Consider the following 21,494-nt stretch of genomic DNA (forward strand, 5'->3'; position numbering starts at 1 on the left):
GTCCCTGCGATCTCAGCCAAAATATTTGGCAGATTCACAAAACGAGCTACGTTCTAGTACTACAGGGCTTCAAGTTCGGCTCGTCTGTTCTAGCTCAGTTGAGTGAGGTGAAGGGGAAGATGATGGGAAATCTGAAGTAATTGTATGCATGTATGGAAATTGACTGAACCCATTAAAACTGTACAAATAAAAACAACCAAGGGAGAAGTGCGGAGGGGAGATAAAGAGCAATAGAAAGCGTGTATCTGAGGAACGCATAGTGTATCTTCAGTACTACTGAAAAGCAAAAAAGTCAGATTTGACTATAACAATTCAGTGTTAAGACCCTGCATATGATTTGCAGATGCTTTAGAGGAAGACAAAAGAAAAACTTAAATGTTTATGCTCTTATACTAGGCAGAGACACATTTTACAATATGTTGAACACACAATGAATGTTACCAGAAATAGCAATATATAAACTTGCAGTTTTTAGGGGCTGGTTTTTTTTTTAGGTTTTAAAATTAGTCATAAAAGAAATGTTTTTCTTGAAACTATTCCAATTGGCAGAAGACAGTTGTCATTAGAACAAAGCTAGCTGTGAAGAGGCCGGGAGTAGCATTAATACTTTATAAAATCATTTACATTCATGTCATGGGCATATTATATCCCACTACAAAGAATATTCTAAGGATCTTCACGTGTGCCAGCGAACCGCAATCATTTGTAGAGGGAATGTTTCTAAAACTGACAGAGCTCATGTGCCTGAGAGCTATCTAGGGGAGCGTGTCCAGGAATAGTTTACAACACTTACTTTGATAATATTTAAACTTACACTGGGCGCTGAGCACAGAGAGGTGCTGTGCAGAGCCTCTTGCTGAGAAGCCTTTGGCTCAGCTTGTGGAAACTCAGTGGGAAAACGCCATCAGTGGGTGAGATTGCAGGATTGTCTCAGAGCACGCTCCCCAGGGAAGTCTGCATCCCACGGCTAGATGGAGACAAGAGAGAAGTCACTTGCTCTCTTCATCCTCACTCGACAATTAAGTTCCAGAAACGATCATCAGGCTCCACGAAAATCCCTCTGCCCTGCCTCGTTTCCCCTTTCACCTCCCACAGATAGGAGTTCCAAGAACAGCATGGTGCTTCTTGTTTAATTGGGGTGGGGGGATGTATTCAAGATCTCTTGTGTTGCTTATTCATTTTAGGATTGATTTTTGTATGTCTGTACCGATCCAAGGGTTTGATCTCAGGGCCTGGGAACTGTCCCCGAGCTTTCTTGCTCAAAGTTAGTTCTCTACCACTGGGCCACAGCTCCACGTTTGGCTTTTTAGGAGTTAACTGAAGATAAAAGTATCTTGGACTTTCCTTGCCCAGCTGTCTTTGAACTATAATCCTCAGATCTCAGCCTCCCAAGTAGCGAGGATTACAGGCATGAGCCATCAGTACCCAGCCCGAACCATTCTTTTATCCCTGGAATGAAACCAAACTGATTATGGTATATGATCTGTTTAGGATGCTGTTGAATTCAATTTGCAATTGTTTTATGGGGAATTTTTGTGTCTGTGTTCATCAAGCAAATTAGCGTATCATTTTCTTTCCACATTATTCCCTTATCTATTTTTTGGTGTCAAGGTAATATTTGCTTCATAGACTAAGTTTGGTAGTATAGCTTTGCTTTCAATTTTATGGAATTCTTTGAGAAGCATTGATGTTTGTTCTTTTCAAAAGGTCGGAAAGAAGTGAGCTGTGAACACATCCAGGCCAGGGCCTTTGTTAGAAGATTACTGGAGTGTCAATCTCATTGATTATTAAAGATTTGTATATTATTTGTGTCCAGTTGGTTTAATTTTAATAGGCCACGTGTGTATAAAACTTGCTCTGTTTCTTCTATGTTTTGATATTCCTTTTATCATTTCTTATATTAGGAATTTTGATATTCTCCCTCTATTGTTTAGTTTTACTAACATTTGTCAATCTTACTTATCTTCCAAAACTCCCCTAATGATCACATTGATTTTTTTGTATCATCCATTAGTCTCCACTTCATATTTTATGTCTATAACATTGTTATCTCCAGCTGCTAACTTGATTTTTGGTTTCCTCTTGCTTTCTAATAGCTTGAAAGTTTAAGATTATTGTCATTAGTTTGAGATCACTATGATTTTTTTCTGATGGTTGTGGGCCTTGAACTCATGGCCTGGATGCTGTACCTGAGCCTCTTTGTACTGAGGACTGGAGCTCTACCACTTGAGCCACAGCACCATTCCAGCTGTGAGTGGTTAATTGGAGATAAGAGTTTCATGGGGACTTTTCTGCCCGGTCTGGCTTCAAGCCACAATCCTCATATCTCAGCCTTGGAGTAGCTAATATTACAGGCATGAGCCAATAGCGCCTAGCTTCTCTATGATTTTTTAAAAATGTGGGTGCTTATAGCTACAAATATTCTTCTTAGTATTCTTTGGCTGTGTGTCAAATGTTCTGATAAATTGTGTTTACATTTTCACTTTCATACAGAATTTTTTCTTTCTGTCTTTATTTCTGTGATTACCAATAAGCACTCAAAAGTACACAGTTCTGTCTCTGTTTGCTTTAATGTGTCCTGTAGTTTCTCTTGCTGGTGATTTCTAGTTCTATCCATTGAAATAAGATAAAATACACAAGGCAATTTCAATTTCCTGTGTTTTTCTTGGCTTTCTGGTTGCATTTGTTGTTTCTTTTCGAAATCTTCTATAGCGATGGCTGAGAAGGTCATGTTTGGTTTGTTGTTGGTTTGGGGGTGTGGTTTTTAAATTTATTTTTAGGGAGTGTTTATCATGGAAAGTTTCCATTTCTCCTTCTATTATGATGAATAGCTTTGCTGGATATAGCAATCTAAGTTGAGAGTTGTTTTCTTTCTGAGCTTGACATGCATTGTTGTGTGTCCTCCTTGTGTTCACAGTTCTGCTGGGAGCTATGCTGGTATTCGGTGGGCGTGTCCTTGTAGTTTCTGTGTATACTCTTTGTGTTCACAGTTCTGCTGGGAGCTATGCTGGTATTCGGTGGGCGTGTCTTTGTAGTTTCTGTGTATACTCTTTGTGTTCACAGTTCTGCTGGGAGCTATGCTGGTATTCGGTGGGCGTGTCCTTGTAGTTTCTGTGTATACTCTTTGTGTTCACAGTTCTGCTGGGAGCTATGCTGGTATTCGGTGGGCGTGTCTTTGTAGTTTCTGTGTATACTCTTTGTGTTCACAGTTCTGCTGGGAGCTATGCTGGTATTCGGTGGGCGTGTCCTTGTAGTTTCTGTGTATACTCTTTGTGTTCACAGTTCTGCTGGGAGCTATGCTGGTATTCGGTGGGCGTGTCTTTGTAGTTTCTGTGTATACTCTTTGTGTTCACAGTTCTGCTGGGAGCTATGCTGGTATTCGGTGGGCGTGTCCTTGTAGTTTCTGTGTATACTCTTTGTGTTCACAGTTCTGCTGGGAGCTATGCTGGTATTCGGTGGGCGTGTCCTTGTAGTTTCTGTGTATACTCTTTGTGTTCACAGTTCTGCTGGGAGCTATGCTGGTATTCGGTGGGCGTGTCTTTGTAGTTTCTGTGTATACTCTTTGTGTTCACAGTTCTGCTGGGAGCTATGCTGGTATTCGGTGGGCGTGTCTTTGTAGTTTCTGTGTATACTCTTTGTGTTCACAGTTCTGCTGGGAGCTATGCTGGTATTCGGTGGGCGTGTCTTTGTAATTTCTGTGTATACTCTTTGTGTTCACAGTTCTGCTGGGAGCTATGCTGGTATTCGGTGGGCGTGTCTTTGTAGTTTCTGTGTATACTCTTTGTGTTCACAGTTCTGCTGGGAGCTATGCTGGTATTCGGTGGGCGTGTCTTTGTAGTTTCTGTGTATACTCTTTGTGTTCACAGTTCTGCTGGGAGCTATGCTGGTATTCGGTGGGCGTGTCCTTGTAGTTTCTGTGTATACTCTTTGTGTTCACAGTTCTGCTGGGAGCTATGCTGGTATTCGGTGGGTGTGTCTTTGTATTTCACCTGACACTTAGAGCTTGAGGTCCTCAGCATTCTTTCCTTGTTCTACCCTGCATGTTCAACTATAATATAATATGGAGTGAAACTCCTTGGTTTCGGTCTGATTGGTGTTCTAAAACCCTCCTGTATCTGATACTTGTCTATTTCCCAGGACTTAGTAACCTTTCTCCGTAGTTGTTTATTCAGCAGGTTGTTATGCTTTAAAATCGCACCTCAGCTTCTGTGCCCATGACTTACAGGTTTGGTCCTCTCACAACTTCCCAAAGGTCTTTTTCATTCCTTTCATTATTTCATGTTTTTATTTTATCATTGCCAACATGTTCTTATTGACCGCCCTGTCTTCAAGCCCTGACATTCTGTCTTGGACTTGATCCTGTCCATGAGTTTCTGGGATTTTGGTTTGCCTCACTGAGCTTTTCACTTCCAGATTTATATCTCTTGGGATCCATTCCATAGATTATTCATGTCCTTCTAAGGTTCATTGATGATTCTTAGAAACATCCCCCAGAGTTCCTGGCGATTGCCCTCCCTCACGATCGCTAGCATCCATCGCTGTGCGATTGTCTGCTTTGGGTGTGGACAGGCTGCATGGTTTCCCCTCTCCTGTGAGTTTTGCATTGGGATTTGTACGTTGGAGAGGAGGTGATTGCTCGGAACTCTTCATCACAGTCATGCTGATTCCCTTTTCCCCTCCCACAGCCTCCTATCTTTTCCTGGCATTTGCCCTCTGTGTTCACTTGTGGGTCTGGATCTTGGAGCAGCGAGGTCATTGTGCATGGGCTGGTGTGGCCCTCCCTCGGCCCGCCACGAGCAGGCACCTTTGACCTGCTCCTGACTCCGTCCTGGGCCTCAGCTCAGCACAAATGCAACTCCGCTTTTCTTATTTTGTTTTTTAGTCTGGGATCATCTTAAGGCTTTACCTTCTACACAGTGGACAACAGGTATCCAGAATACTAACAGCAGAAGACTGGGCACGTCCTCTGGGTAAGAACTGATCCTGATATTCTCTTGGTTTAAAATCACGGGGCAAAGATAAGTATGAGGACCCCAAATGAATGTAGGATATTTTAGAGAAAAGCAGCATGGTGCTTGCAGATACTTTCTCAGGCCTTTCCTCGATTTGGAACAGCTCTTGTCTGGCTTGTTTCCCTTCAGAACTTCATTCTTGGTGAAATTTTCCTAAATGACTTATAGAACATGATACTGAAAATCCTCAACACCACAGCTTGGGAGCTGTTCCATGGTAGATTATAAAAATGGCCCACAGTCTTCTCCTCTGTGTCTGCAGCGTAACAATACAGATCTTCCCTTTAAGAGGACCTCCGGCCAGTTTCTCCACCCTCGATATCTGGGTTTTCTACATGGTTGGCTTTGGCTCCAGCGACACACAGAAAACAGAAAACAGATGCTCCAAACCATGGCTCGTGGGACTCTCGCTCTCCCGCTCATGGATCCCAAGACATCATGCAAATAAGCACAACCTACCCTGCTGGAAAACGGAAAAAGAGAAGCCAGACGCTTCGGCCAGCCGCTGGCCACCCATGTGTGGGATGCTCAGCACCCAGCCACCACCTCCACGGCAGCTAGGCAGAGAAGCATGAACGCACTGCGGAGACCAGCTGGCCCAGACAGCACTTCTGAACACAAAAACACGCGCTAAATCCATGCTCATCGCAGCCGGTCTGCTGCAAGGCAAAAAACACTGGCGGAGCGATCTGGAGGACACCCACTCCGGCGTGAGAACCGCTCTCCATGTGTGCTCACCAAGCTTGAGAACTTGTAAATTTTGAGTTAGCGTGCATTAATGGCACCAGGGGATTTCTCTGTGATGCTTCCACACATGTACAGAGAGTAATTTGAACAATCTTACTGGTTCCTGTATAATTCCATTCCTGCTTTCTCCAGTAGGGTGGAGAGGAATTCGTTATGCCGCTCATCTGTGTACATGTGTGCATTTTGATCCTCTCCCCAACCTAGCTGTTCCGAGTACCAGATTTAGAGTGCAGTGCTTTCGTGTTGTACTCGCTAGTCAGGCACTCTACCTCTTAAGCTGCATGCCAAGACTTTTGGGGGTTTTTACTTTTGTTCTGTTTCAAACAAAGCCTGTGTTTTTGCAAGAGCCATCTCCAGCCACAACCCCCTTGCCTATGCCCCTTCACATGCTGGAATCATGATCCTCCTCACGCTGGCTCTCACTGTTAGTGGTTGGGATCATAGGCAGGCGCGTGTCCCTGTCAAGAACCATTTATGAACAGAGAACTTCCCAGTAACCTTAAGGATGCAATTCTTAAATAGAAAAAAAATCAAATATTATCTAAGCTCATATATGAGGGGAAAAAAGCAGGAGACTATGAATTTTTAATTGTTTATCATTTCAACCAACTGGGAGAAAACTGGTAAAGAAACAAAATAAAATCTCAGGAGCACTTGTGAAATCTCCACAGAGAGGCAAGCGTTGATTTTTCACTTGGTAAGAAGGGTATAAAATAGAAATTTTACAGACAAAAGAACTCTTAGGAACTAAAATCATATTTAATTAATGGAGAAAACATAAGAAGATACAATTGAGAAAATCTGTAACTAGTCAGCAAGAAAGCAGAAATGAGAAGTACAAGATCATTTGAGAATCCGTTTCAGGGCATGAATATAAAATAAACATTTCAGAGAAAAGAAAACAGAAGAAATGATCAGAAAAGTAATGCCGATTTTTTTAACAAGCTGAGAATGTGCATCTCCCTGTTACTGCACAATGGCTAAAAAACAGAGACCACATGATTTTCAGGCCTCACAAATCAAGAAAGAGAAACCCTAAATCTTTAGAGTGTAGAGCAGAGAAAAAAGAGATGACAAGGAAGATGTATAGAAAAATAATATTGCTGGATAGCTAAACAACTGGCTATTTATTTTTCCAATCTTCATAGCTAAAATTATTTGCTTAATGGAAATGTAGAAGCATAATGGAACACCTAAAACCTCTGAAAAGTTAAACACTTCTACAAATTGTGCCGAGAAACAGTTCTCTAAGCTCAGACGCCCAGACACAGAGCCCTCACAGGTACGAGGAGTTAATGAGATTCTCAGGCCTGCAGAGTTTTCCAGATTCTACTGTCCAGACAACTATCCTCAGGAAGTTCAGAGAGGTGGTGTTTCCTCCAAAGAGAAGATAAAAGGAAAGGGGGGTAGGGAATAGGGGTTCCAGGAAGCACTGGATCATCACGGAATGATGAGGACTGTCAGTAGGCCTCAAAGCGAGCAGCAAAATTGGGGTGGGAGGAAGAGAACCCTGAGGACGCCGCAGAGGAGATGAAGGTGGTCCAACAGCCGCTGGATTGGGGCTGTGTGGAAGGAAACAGCCGCCCGCCCGCCCGCAGGCTCTGTCACACGAGGTGGTGTGCACGCGGTCCCTGGAAAACACACTGGTAACGCATGTGTGTATGCATACGTCAAACTCAATTTCCTCTAAAACTGTATCCCGAAAATCTATTTTTTTGTCTTTAACAGAGAACTATGTGTGCAGAAACAGAGTCAACACAGCACCTGAGGAGAACATGTTATGTGGCTCTAGGGAGCCTCTTCCGTGGCTCCCTCTGCCCAAACTACAGCTGGGGCACAGGAGGTACAGACTGCGTTAGCCTGGGCAGGGGGGTGCGTTTGAGTAGACACAACTTTTCAGGTATTTGAATACCTAGTACTCAGGAGTGAAATGAGAAGCGTGTCACTAAAGCAGTGGAAACACAAACACACAGACACACAGTACAGTGTGAATGCCAGGAACGCAGCAAACAAGGCCAGAACCCTAGAGGAACTGCACGCAAACAACCCAGCCACAGTAATAGGAAGTTGGCGAGTCCGGCCTTGAGTTAGCAGGCACCAGGCCACTCTCCACTTCTTAGCATTGTGTAATGACATGAACAAACTGTCTCACACAACCCCAGGCGAGGCTGAGCTGATGGCCTGAAGACATCATAAAGTCTGACCACAGACATCGCTATTAGGAAAGCCCAAGATGATTGACTAGGCAAGGGACCGTGAAGAGGAACGCACTGAACTACGAGACACTAACATCATATCGTGGCCCAAACATACCTCAGGTTTATAGCCAGCCTCCTGAACCGGTTTGAAGACATCATTCCACTCAGAGCAGCTGTGGCTGCGCGCATTGTACTGCACCTGGCCCCTTAAGTCTGAAGGAAGATACGTGTTTCCTTTCTTTGGCTTATACTTCATCATCACTCTCTTTCAGCAGAAGGGAAAGGAGTTTTGGAAAAGGTAACAGCAAAGCTTCACTATCCAAGCTAGAGAGCAACGCCGACCAGGGTGCTGATGTCTTTCGTACCAAATCTCAGTCAGCCGTTGGGACCAGATGAAAGACACTAGTAAAAGTGATCGATGTAGATCTTTGCTTCATTTGTGTGCATGTGTGCGCACACACACGTGCACGTGTGTCTGCTCACATGAGTGTTTGTCGTGGCAGAATGGAGTGCTCTTAAAGCATCTGTTTGGCTACAACCTTCAGCAAGAGTAAGGGGGGGATGGACAGCGAGGGGAGAGGAGGGCAGCGAGGGGTCAGAAACCGCCTCCCAGTCAGCTTTGGCTCCTTGACTTCAGCGTGGACTCCGGGAGACCAGCACCATGACCACGAACACAGCAGGAAGGAACTGCAGGCGTGGCTGCTGACATCTTCATCTGTTTAACCAGAAGGGATCAATAGCTTGTCTAACCCCCGGTGCCTCCCGACCCCCCGCAGCCCTGCGTGGAATGCCGACGGGATGAACGCAACGCATCGGTCACTTTTCCCATCTGATGGCGCCTGCCCCAGGTTCTGTCACCTTGCATGGCTGAAACCGTTACCATCCCTGTGTGGCTCAGTACGCGTGGTCTGGAAAAGGAAGTTTCATTAGTAGAGGCCCTGACACCTAGGATATGTTTTCCTTCCCTTGTTCAACTGGTTCAGCCTTTTGTCTAGGTAAGTAAGTACCCAAAGAAGAATTTTCCTGAGGGAGAGACGGACATGGACATAAAGAAAGCTATAGAATGTTATCTGAGCTCCGGGGCCTGGATGGACTGCGCGTGACTCCCCGCAAGGCTCCAGGCTCAAGACCTGGAGGCGCCAGCAGAAGAACGGCCAGATGCCGTGACATCCCGAACGAGAAAGCTTATTAGGACTTCATTAAAAGTGAAGCCTAATCCCTGTCCACAATTTGTAACCAGATAAGCTGACCATCAAGATTAACGTTAGCTGTGCAGCCGAGGGAAACACTGCCCCCACCGTCTCCGTCTTCACACAGTACGCAACGTGACGGAATTCTGGGCGGCGGAAGGTTAGCTGTGATTCAAAGGCCCAGACTCCGGGGACAGAACGGCTCCTTTCATCGGCATGGCGACACGTGCCAAGGTCCAGCCACAGAACGTCACACACACTGTGTCTAATGGGTGGCTGTCCCTTCCATTGCCTCCTTGACAGTGGAGGGTACAGTCTTTCTGTGGTTTAAGCTGAACAAGCCCATGACTGTGAATCATTTGCCAGGTGTCTCCAGCAAGATCCTCAAGTTGTGAAGGATAAAAGCTCAAGGGCGGTGACACGGAGCCCAAAGCCTGGTCTCCTATCGATGAGCTGGGGCAGCCTCGATTGGAACATAACCCAGCAATGATTAAAAATCATGAGATGTAAAGTAGCTCGTAAGCATTTCTGAAACTCTGTGTTGACAATGTTCTGCAAGGATTCTGCAGGGTACACACACATTCAGATAAAGCTCACAATCCAGTATGAGACAGACCCTGAGGGGGAATACAAATAACACGGGAATGTACAGTATCAAGTTCTCACGAAGAACAAAGACTGTGCCAGTACTGTCTTGCTCAAGTTTCCCTATGTCCTTATCTCTGCAAACGCTTTCTTTCCAGTGTTACAGCTGGATTCACAACCTAAATCTTTTATTCCTGGTAAGGGAAGTCGGGTCTGGCTTCCTGGAAGGGTAGCACTTCTCTGCTTTAAGCAGGAGTTGTTGAAGTCAGGAGAAGGCTGGGCCCGGAGAGCTGCGCAGAGGTGGCTGGGCGCACCACATCCCAGGTATTTTTCTCATTATAGTCATCGGCAAAACAGTCTCACTTTTAAGTCCGTGCACTAATAAAGACAAACAGAGCCAAGGTGATGAACTGCTCAGCAAATTCCTGTTACCATTACTCACTCCTGACAGAGAACCGCAGGGGTGCGGGACGCCAGGAGGAGATTCCCACCGTGATATCATCTTTTAAAACCTTGATCCAGTTGCCACTCCAGATGAATATAACAATGAGATTCCTTCTCCCAACTGAAAAATGCCAACTGAAAACTAGAAATGGTCAGGACATAATTTCTTTTGAAATGCACATAGCTGAGGAATTTCTTCTGTTCTCTAGAATCCTTGTTCATCTCATTTGGCTCTTTCAGGCAAATAACTTGTAAAAACTCCTCCGGGTCGAGACCACATCTAATCATATGGCCTCCAGTACTTCTTGCTAGAATAGCAAGCACACAGGATGAGCACACATAGGATGACACATTTTGGCCTGGTCTTTCTTCTATAATTTGATGCGCGTGTGTTCCCATCTGATTTAAATCGATCTCACACATACATATCCATACAGCATATTTCACAGAGCTATTCAGCTGAGAATTGAGACTAAACCATTTGTCTAAGTCCAAGACAAAGGCACGGAGAAAGCCAGCCAGGAAACAAGGCGCTTGGCGGTGCTCCAAGCACCAGCGCCCCTCCTCCACACCCCGCAAGGCCCGACTCACAGACCACATCTTAAATGCGCCAGAGCCTTCATCCACAATGATGTCACGGTTACAACCTTGATGATTTTACAGTTTTTGAAAGACTAGAAGCCAGAACGGCAGAGTAGCCGTTCTAATATCTAATCTGATATTAGATTCTAGAAGCTAAGGTTTATTTAGACACAAACACTTCTCCATAAGAAGGAACAGTGGCTTTCTAAGCTGTGTTAAATAGTAAATGCCAGTTCTATATTGGAGATCAATTCTTAAAAATACATAAAACTACACAAAGCGGACACCTTCCCATCGAGACTGACTCCTGCGTCTTAATTTCTAACCTCAGTCAGCATTTGTGAACGTCACGTCTGCTCCTCCCCGCGGCCCTCCTCGTTCGGGAGAGGCAGGGGACACCGGCCGCCTCCGGCCAGCGCTCCGGGACGGAGCACAGCAGGCCACAGCAGGCCCGAGGAGGAGCACAACCTGTTTTGCAACATCCTTATTTTGTTTTAAGCAGCGTTCAGAAACCTATAGAGACAAGGAGGCGACATGGCACCGCTTGCAGAGTGGCGATAAATGAAAACCGCCAACCGGCAAGCAGCACCGGGGCCAGGAGCCTGGACCCACAGGGTTGCCGGGGCTACGCAAGTCAACCGCAGGGCCAACCTCGCTTGCATGGTGCAGACCAAGGCCCGGTGCTGGCCGTGTGTGTGGCTCACCTGTGCACCAGTGTGTGTGTGACTCACCCATGTACCTGTGTATGTGTGTGGCTCACCCGTGCACCAGCGTGTGTGTGTGTGGCTCACCCGTGCACCAGCGTGTATGTGACTCACCCATGTACCTGTGTGTGTGTGTGGCTCACCCATGCACGAGCGTGTGTGCATGTGTGTGGCTCACCTGTGCACCAGTGTGTGTGTGTGGCTCACCCATGCACCAGCGTGTGTGCATGTGTGTGGCTCACCCGTGCACCAGTGTGTGTGTGTGTGTGTGTGTGTGTGGCTCACCCGTGCACCAGCGTGTGTGTGTGCGTGTGTGGCTCACCCATGCACCAGCGTGTGTGCGTGTGTGACTCATCCATGCACCAGCATGTGTGTGTGTGACACTCACCCATGCACTAGTGTGTGTGTGTGTGTGTGTGTGTGACCCACCCATGCGCCTGTGTGTGTGTGTGACTCATCCATGCACCAGCATGTGTGTGTGTGTGTGTGAGACTCACCCTTGTGCCTGTGCATGTGTGTGGCTCACCAGCACACCGGCACATGTATGTGACACTCACCTGTGCACCAGTGTGTGTGTGTGTGACTCACCCATGCACCAGCATGTGTGTGTGACACTCACCCATGCACTAGAGTGTGTGTGTGAGACTCACCCGTGCACCTGTGCATGTGCGTGGCTCACCAGCACACCAGCATGTGTATGTGACACTCACCTGTGCACCAGCGTGTGTGTGTGACTCATCCATGCACCAGCATGTGTGTATGACACTCACCCATGCACTAGCGTGTGTGTGTGACTCACCCGTGCACCTGTGCATGTGCGTGGCTCACCAGCACACCAGCACATGTGACACTCACCTGTGCACCAGCGTGTGTGTGTGTGACTCATCCATGCACCAGCATGTGTGTATGACACTCACCCATGCACCAGCATGTGTGTATGACACTCACCCATGCACTAGCGTGTGTGTGTGACTCACCCGTGCGCCTGTGCGTGTGCGTGGCTCACCAGCACACCGGCACGTGTATGTGACACTCACCTGTGCACCAGCGTGTCCTCACCGCGTAAACCCCAATTACAAACAAGCAGTCATCCTTTAGCCCTCGCTGCCCTGTTTTCATTCATGGTGGGCACATCCATTCCAGAGGTTCAATAACAATCCAGGCACAGGATACAGTGCAGTCTTAGTAAACGTCACCTGGGCGCGGACGTCACTGGGCACTGGCTGTTTCTGCCGCTGTGAGCACCCAGGACATTTCACATACAGTCTGTGGAAATGTAAGTGCAAACAGTGGCCAGGAGAAGCTGACCGTCGAGGGTGTGCAGACCGCTGGCACTGACAGGAGGTGAGTGTGGGATGGCGTGGGACGGCGGAGCGGGCATGCCCGGGGAGGCGACGGCACCCTCACACAGCACGCGGCTGCGCGGGTCCTGCGTGCGTCAGACCCTGTGTGTTATAGTGCCTAAAGTATACTTCCGACATCCGTATACTATTTTAAAATGTTACCATCGTGAAGACGTATTGGTTTATTCTTCCATTGTTCAATGGAAATTCCCTCCAACCTCCTTATTACCTGCAAAGGCTTTTTAAACCATATGTAAGCAATCACCTATTGAAATATATCAATAGCACTATGTATTATAAAGAAGTAAGAATAAACAATTTGTGCTAATAGAGGACACTAGAGAACATTCGCATCATCAAATATAAAACCATTCTATAAAGTTAATCAGTAAATTAATCACAGTAATTGACTGTGAGAAATTTTCACAAGATATTATTGAGAAGTCTACAGGCATTTCTGAACAGAGTGAGGGGCTGTCTTGGATCTGCCCCCAGCACCCCCAGCTCCTCCTCCTCCTCCTCCTCCTCCTTTTCCTCCTCCTTTTCTCTCTCTTTTTCACAGAAACTTTCAGAGGCAATATTGGCCTTTGCACCTTGCATTCAAATCATTTTTCTGTAAACTCTATCTACTTGGTCTTTCTTTTATAAAAATCCTGTAATAATCATAAACCAAAGAACCATCCAAGAAACAATGGTGTAGGACATGAACTGGATGTGGTCCTGGAGCACGTGGTCTTACACATCCATTTCCTTCAGGAGCTCATTTCATTTAGTTGCTTCTGAGCATTTGTTGCTGCTGTTAGTTCATCTAATGAAATACCAGTACCTTCCTTGTAGCTCCACTTGTTTGCTTTAAATAACTAAGGCTTTCTTCTGAATTCTCCCAAAGTCTCTGAAACCCACACTCAGGGAGAATACTATAAAATCTGTACTCGGCTTGATTTCCAAGGTCTGTTTCATACCATTAGTTCTCCATCCCTGTGTTAAAATAATATCTGTTCTGCTAAAGTTCATGACATTCAGCTTCTTTGTTTCTACTCTGGCAAAATAAACTTTGAGTGAATGATGTGTTTTTCCTCTCTATTTATTGTTATGTAGCAATAATCTGAAGCAAAGGACTGTAGCACTTCAGGTCCAGCAAACAACAGAATGAATCAATTTGCAGAAATCAGTTTTAAAGTTCATTAAGCTTAGAGCAGAAACAAAATTTTTCATCTTCAAAAGAATTTGGATTTTTAAGAGATGTATCTTGGAGAGAAAATATTTTTTCCTACTATCCAAAAAGCGTGGTTTCAAATAACAATGCAAACCTCAAGTGGCTGCATAAGTAGAACTGAGATCATAAAAACAAGGCTTGGGAAAACCTCAACAGAACATGGAATCAGCTAAGCCTTGGGAAAGATGGGGCAGTATAATTAAGTAAATGTGGTTGGGTACCCAAAGAGCCGTTACCCCACTTTCACGGGTGAGCATTACGCGTGTTTGGGGGGGGTAGCCTAGAATGGATGGCAGGTCCACACCTCATGTGCTTTCTGGAAATGTTCCAGAGAGAACCAGACTTCAGAACTTTTAATATCCCTAGATAATGAGGTTGAGGGTGAGGACAGTATCTACATGGCGAGCCCAGCAGGACTGGGCGCCATTTTAGCGTGAGTTGGGGGGGGCACAGCCAGCCAATGAGGAATGCCTCTCCCAGATGATAAGCAACAGCCCAGGGACAGGGGAACTTGGGGGGAAACGAAACTGGTTCTGAACTCCGTGACGGGGAAACCTGCGTTCCTGCCAATGTCAGGACGCTTACCTCTGAACAATTTTAATGTTATGTTCGTCTGCGCCTTCCTATTTTATCAAATGTGTGGATTCATACTGAAGGAGGTCTTGAAGGTGAAACTTAAAAGTGGTTTGCATGCATAAATGAAATTATTATTTGCACACCAGAGTAAGTCCACCCTGCTATCATCTATGGAGTGACTCTGGAGCCTTGAAGCTTTTGGGGGGGCCCACCATCTTCTCCCATCACACGGGAACTTCCGCCACCCCACGTCACGTGACTAAACAGCAGTACAGCTCCACAGTCCTCTCATTCCTACCTTCTCAGAATTTGTTTGTTTGGTTGCTGCTGGCCCTGGGGCCTGGGCACTGTCCCTGAGCCTCTTTGTGCTCAAGCCTAGCACTCTACCACTTGAGCAACAGCTCCACTTCTGGCTTTTTGGTGATTAATTGGAGATAAGAGTTTCCTACATTCCTGCCCGGCTGGCTTTGACTCCGACCATCAGATCTTAGCCTCCTGCGTAGCTGGGATTGCAGGCGTGAGCCACTGCTGCCCAGCCTTGTCAGAAAATCTCGTCACACCTCACTTCGGTTGTGTAGCCCAAACTAGCATCTTGATCACAGGGCTCGCTCCGGCTATGAAATGCAAATCTTCTAACTTGAGCCTCACAAATTCCATCCTTCACACCATTTGCTCATGTCCCTCTCCTCCAGTTAATTACCTGTGATCTCAACTACGCGGCCTGGGAAGGGGAGTGTTTCCGTCCACCCATCCTGTCCGTCCTCTCTTACGAGAGCCACTTCCCACCTAGCAGTCACAGCCGCAAGCCTGCTCATACTCAGAGCAGGAGAGCAGACCAGGGCGAAGCTGGTCGTCAGGAAATCCCAGCCCCGCCCACATGGCATGTGGTCTTTGGCATGCCCACCGCACACACGTACGCAGGCAGGCACACACACGCGCGTGCGCACGCACACATGCATTCTGAGCACTGGCATTTTACAGGAAATGCTAAACACATCCCCATTAGCCACATGCTCTCCAGGCTGCATTGCGCTCTTGATTCTAATTACTATTCCTCAGTTTTTCTAACAAAACAGAGACACACAGATGGAGACAGAGGCCAGAGGAATCCTGGGCCTTTGGAAAGTAAGATGGGATCACTTCTCCCCTGAGCAAGTGGTTAGAAGTGAATCGCTGGTTCTGGGTCAGGCTGCAGTGTGAACACAAGGAAGCAGACATTACTGTCTTTTGGACAAAAAGGGCTTGGTGCACTTTTTTTTTTTGGTCGGTCGTGGGGCCTGAACTCAGGGCCTGGGCGCTGTCCCTCAGCTCTTCAGCTCAAGGCTAGCACTCTACCACTTGAGCCACAGGGCCACTTATGGCTTTTTCTGCTTATGTGGTGCTGTGGAATCGAACCCAGGGCCTCATGCATGTGAGGCGAGCGCTCTACCTCTGAGCCACCTTCCCAGCCCCCTGATGCACATTCTGAAGTGCTTATTTGAGGGGGATGCATGTTGGATTTGTCTTCGAGGCTGTCCTCTGCTGGTTGCTAGTTGATTTGTAGAAGCATGCACATCTATTTTTAAGAAGGATTTGAGAAGCACAGTGAGAATCACATTAGGTCAAGGGATTTTGTTCCAAATAAGAGTGTGTCTGTAGGGAAGGATGCACCTCTGTGACTCACGGACACGTTCCCGCTCACTGGAGCAGCCACTTGATAGAGGAAGCGCATGCACTGTCCCCACTCAGCTCCCTCCTCCCCGCTCCCCCCCATCATCCCCCCCCCCACACACACCCTGTGCCGTAGGGGCTGCACCAGAGTCTGAGCCGCTTTGCCGGCAATGGTCAAAGGAAAGGTTTAGGTGGCTTCCGCCAAGGAAGCGAATTACCCAGCGGTAATGTCGGGGGACCAGGAGGGAAGGCAGAGAGGATGCTAGTGAGGCTTCAACAGGCGGGACTGGGGTTCAGTGTCCCCAAAATCTCCTCCTGGCTCTACTCCTCACCAGAATGAAAACATTGCTGCCGAGGCGTCTGTCTGTCTGTCTGTCTCTGGTCTGGGCCGTGGTGAACAAGGCAGGCACAGAAGGGAGTCACTGGCCTCCACGCAGCCTCTTCTAGAATTCTCAAGGCAAACAGAGGGATGCTCTATAGAAACATGAGCTTTTTCCTGGGCTTTAAGTTTATTTGATTATAAAGGCAAAATAATGTGACTTATCTCCGAGTCATGGGTTCTACCTCTGAAACCGCAAAAGGGCCGTGAGTGGCCTGGCTGGAGCAGGGTAAGAAACGCCAGCTCGCTCCCTGCGGAGACTGAGCAGGCGGGACAGGGGTGGAGGCAGCCAGGCTCAAGCTCTCAGCTGGCTCTCCAGCTCTCCAGGCGGGCGGAGGCAGCCAGGCTCTCTCCGCTGGCTCTCCGGCTCTCCAGGTGGAGGCAGCCAGGCTCGAGCTCTCGGCTGGCTCTCCAGCTCTCCAGGCAGGAGCGCAGGGCTGCACACAGCCTCGTGTTTACTCATGGGCACCGGGTCCCCCATCCACGCGAAAACGGAAGTGAACCGGCACGACCTCCGGACCAGTCATTTCACCCGTGAGCCTAACAGCAGCACTGACTAATCTGCAGCACACAGAACCCGCATCCTGCTTCCAGATCCTACCCTGGGGCCCCCAGTCACCTCAACCACACTCCATCCACTGGAAGCATCGGGAATCAGGTACTGACCTTTGCAAAGTGCCTAAAACAAGCCGGGGTAGCCACTTCCCAGCCCAGAGCAGAAGCTGATATGTTCGTTCCTCATTTGCCACAGGAAAGGACTCTGCGCGTTATCATGCCTAACAGTACAGGCTAACGCTTGCAAACATTTGCAGTTTGAGTCGTTTTATGATTATGATTACCCTTACGAAAGACCAGGCCATGGAGTCTCACAGTTTCAAAGCAGGGCTCATTCATTTTATGTTCATATTTTCTAACTCACAGAGCATGAAGGACTCACACAGATCTTCTCTCCAAAGCAATAAAACTCTTATTATTTTCTCTGAGCTATCATCTTAACTGTTCAATTTATACAAAAAGGAAACACATTGTGCATGGGTAGCAGCCGGATTAGAACGTTGCTCTAAAAGGTTCCAAATTTTTGGGCATACCATCAGCTGACACGGCACGAGACACCCCTTAAACAGACAAGAAGATGGGGGTGGGGGAACCAAAGGATCTTAGCGCACTTCATCTCGGGAGCCAAGAGACACACACAACATGTTGTAGAATTCTTTTTTGGACACTTTGGGCTTCTCTGTAGCAGGCCCTTAAATAGACGAGGCTATTCAAGCTGTGAGCCCTGTCCACGGTGACCTCTGACCTGCCCTCTTGGCTCTGAAGAGCCCTGGGCCTGGGGTGATAAGCTAAGTGGACCTGCAGAGGAGAGAGTCCAGATCCAGTGGCTTATGAAGGCCACTTCTGTCCAGGAGGCTGGGAAGGTTTTAAATTTAGAAGCCTTTCAGTGTACTGAGCACTTTCCCAGGGAGGCTGCCTTGTGGATCACAAAAGAACCATCATGGTGAACAGGTCATTTTCCTTTTGCTCAGCGTGGAGGTCTTTCTTTAGTTATCTCGGAGGATCCGAATGTAAGTCTAACAAGGTTGTACCAAGCAGTTACCACGCGCCAGTCTTCGCGGTGCCGTCACATCTGGAGCACCTGAGCATCTGACCCTGGAAGTGCGGCTCTCTCTCCCTGCTCACTCTTCGCCTTTGCCCCGCCCCCCCCGCCCCTTCTCCCCCCTCCCCCTCCCCCCCCCCCCCCCCCCCGCGTGACTCCCGTCCACACAGCCCCCTGCGGAGTATGCTCCATCCTTCAGATTCCAAGCCTCCGGGGACATTCTCAAAGTATAACAGTCTATCTGAACTTAACCCCGAAGAAACGATCAATCGAGGAGGCTCTCGTGGTCATATTCAAACTGGTGGAAATATCAAAGTTTTGATTGTTTTCTAAAGACTATAATGTCTTCTTGTGATTCCAAAAAGCCTTAGGCTCCTATGGTACTGGCGTCAATGAATTCAGGCAGCGTGAATTACCAGCAGGGAACAAATGCAGGCAGGAAATGTATAAGGTCATGGTTACTGGCTCTTTCTTCTGTCATGAATTGTCCTTTGAAACATCTACAACTCCTTCAACGTGCACTTATGTAAATTGGTATAATTTAATTAGGTCGTTCTCTGTGCATGCTAAGTTTTCCTATCTCTAAATGCAAAATAAAATGAGTGTGTTTTTTTTCACTACTCATTTAGAACTGTAACTTAGTTAGATCATTTTTATGTGTATTCACGTGCCATCTTTATGATACCCGAATACAAGATAAAATAGTTGTGCTCCTATTTTATTGCTCACCTAAAATACTGGTATTGCACTACAATCATTTTCCATTTACCTACCAAGTATGCAAACATCACATGTGTGATTTGTATGTAATATAACTCAGTTGCTAAACTGTAGTCCCCAAATCAAGAATCAAGAGCTGGATCTCCATCGGGCCACCGGTGGGCCAGCTTTGCCTGAAAGGGTCTGATGTCTTCTACATACTTCCGGCCTCTGCTTCTGAGAAGGCACACTCCGTATTTTTAGGTTTCATCACCCCAAGCCCCAGCGGTGAATGCTGAACACCACTTACCTCCAAACGACGGACTTCATTCCAGTGAGAAGGGGCAAATACCCCAGGCTCGATTAGTGGACAGCATGCAAACAAAGACAAGTGGAAAACCAGGTGTCACCCATCTATCTCAGCGTCTGTAAGACACCGGCGCAAGACAGATATGGCAAATGCTCCTTAATCATTCCTGGTGGGACACGGTAGGGTAAAACAGTGTGAGTGTTTGAACACATGCCTTCCAAAATTCAAAAGCTGCAAGGATTCACGGGCCTAAGTTCACTAAGTAGTCTGGCATTGGAAGGACGTGGCCTAAATCTCCCTTTCTGTCCTCCTCCTCTTCCTCCTCCTCCTCTTCCTCCTCCTCCTCTTCTTCCTCCCTCTCCTCCTCCTCCTCCCTCTCCCTCCTCCTCCTCCAGTGTGGGGACAACCAGTAGAAGTTCTTGGACTGTCCAAAGCCATTCACCTGTGCAAACTCTTCCAGATGCATTTGGAACAAATCCCAAGTGGCTAAATGTTTTAATTGCCTGCAGTTTCCATAGATGAACCAACAGTGAAAGCTTGGGTTCAAGATTTAAAAGGGAATAAATTCTGCATGGGGCCATGTCCTGTGTACTACCTCTGCATGGAGTCATGCCATGTGTACTAACTCTTCATGGAGGTCATGTCCTGTGTACTAACTCTGCATGGGGTCATGTCATGTGTACTAACTCTGCATGGGGTCATGTTGTATGTCCCTAACTCTGCATGGAGGTCATGTCATTTATACATAACTGATAAAGGCGGGTAGTTTGGATTATCTCTCTCTTGACCCCATGCAGAGATAGGCACACACGACATGACTCCATGCAGAGTTAGTACAAAGGAAATGACCTCCATGAAGAGTTAGTACACATGACATGACCCTATACAGAGTTAGGCACACATGACATGGTCCCTATTTAGGGGCAAATGCAATGTTTGCTTTTATGTCTTCTTGACAAATGGGGCCCACTTGTTTGTGCTTGCAAACAAGGCCATCAACTCATCGTTATAATGGCACCGACAGATGGTATCCTAATAAATACCATCTGAATGTAACAAATGTCACATAATTGGTATTTTTTTCAAACCCAGATAATAGGAAATTTAATGGATATTTCCTGCATAAAAACCTTTGCAACCAGAGACAAATTATAACAAGAAACTCATCCCATTAAAACCCACACTACTGAAACCCAGGATTTGTTTTCTTCTAGTACTAAAACTGCTTCACACATATAGGCTTCTATTTTAGAAGAGCAGAAGACTATTTTAGATTTTTCACGAAGAAGATTCCACTAAAGTAACTCTTCAATTAAAATCTACTTTAAACATATCTTGGAAGACTACCATTTCTACTTAGACTTGAAACAATTATGAAATGATAAAGAGGTACTTATATTGTGCCAAATTACCTAATTTAATCATTTTGCAGCTCAATTTTACGGTCTGCTGAGCATACACCTGAAAGCAACCTCACATATAAACCATTCACGGAGCAACGTGTCTTATAAAAGACTGCCCACATTCATTTCAATTGATTTTCACATTTATTTATCAGGTGAGGTAAACAATACTCTATTTCATGTGCCACTGCTGCTTCAACTGCTCAGTCTGCGGTGTGAAGGCTTTCACATCAGCGCCTCCCAGGGACCGAGTGACTTGCTGATGACAAACCGCAGGCCCTGGGGAAGATTTCATCGGTCCAGCGGTGGACACACCCCACCTCCAGACCCTTCCCACAGTTCCATGCTGCAATCTGCAGTGCGAAGATGGCATACAACAATGGTCATGTGGTTGACATTTTCTCCATCAGGATGTTGGCTCTGAGATGTCCAGGATTTTGAGAAACTAAATGTGCACTAAACAATGTAGAGACACAGTTACCGAGAATTCTGAATTTCATAAGGACAGAGGACGAAGGTCAACGACAGCAAGGATTTGAGTTTCCACGCATGTCACAAACACCAAATATCAGGAAATGGAGGGGAAGTCAATCTGCGGCCTGGCCTTGCTTTAAAATTACAAACAAAACTGACTCATGGTCTTACAGGACTGGCTTAGGAGGACCAACTGGAGGTAGGGTGATAGTAAAATTGCATTGTGGTGTCTGAGTAATTTGAGAAGCCTGGCGATGCTAAGAAAGAAGAAACGTCCGCTCGCTGTGAGGAGAAGCAGGCTTTCTTTGCTTTGTGATCGCATTCCAGGGCTTCCAGTTTCTGACTTCACAACCCAAAGAGCAGGATCCCATGCTAGGCAGAAGCA

The sequence above is a fragment of the Dipodomys spectabilis genome, unplaced genomic scaffold (genome assembly GCF_019054845.1).
Source record: "Dipodomys spectabilis isolate Male_0828 unplaced genomic scaffold, ASM1905484v1 ptg000213l, whole genome shotgun sequence".
NCBI classification, from domain to species: Eukaryota; Metazoa; Chordata; class Mammalia; order Rodentia; family Heteromyidae; genus Dipodomys; species Dipodomys spectabilis.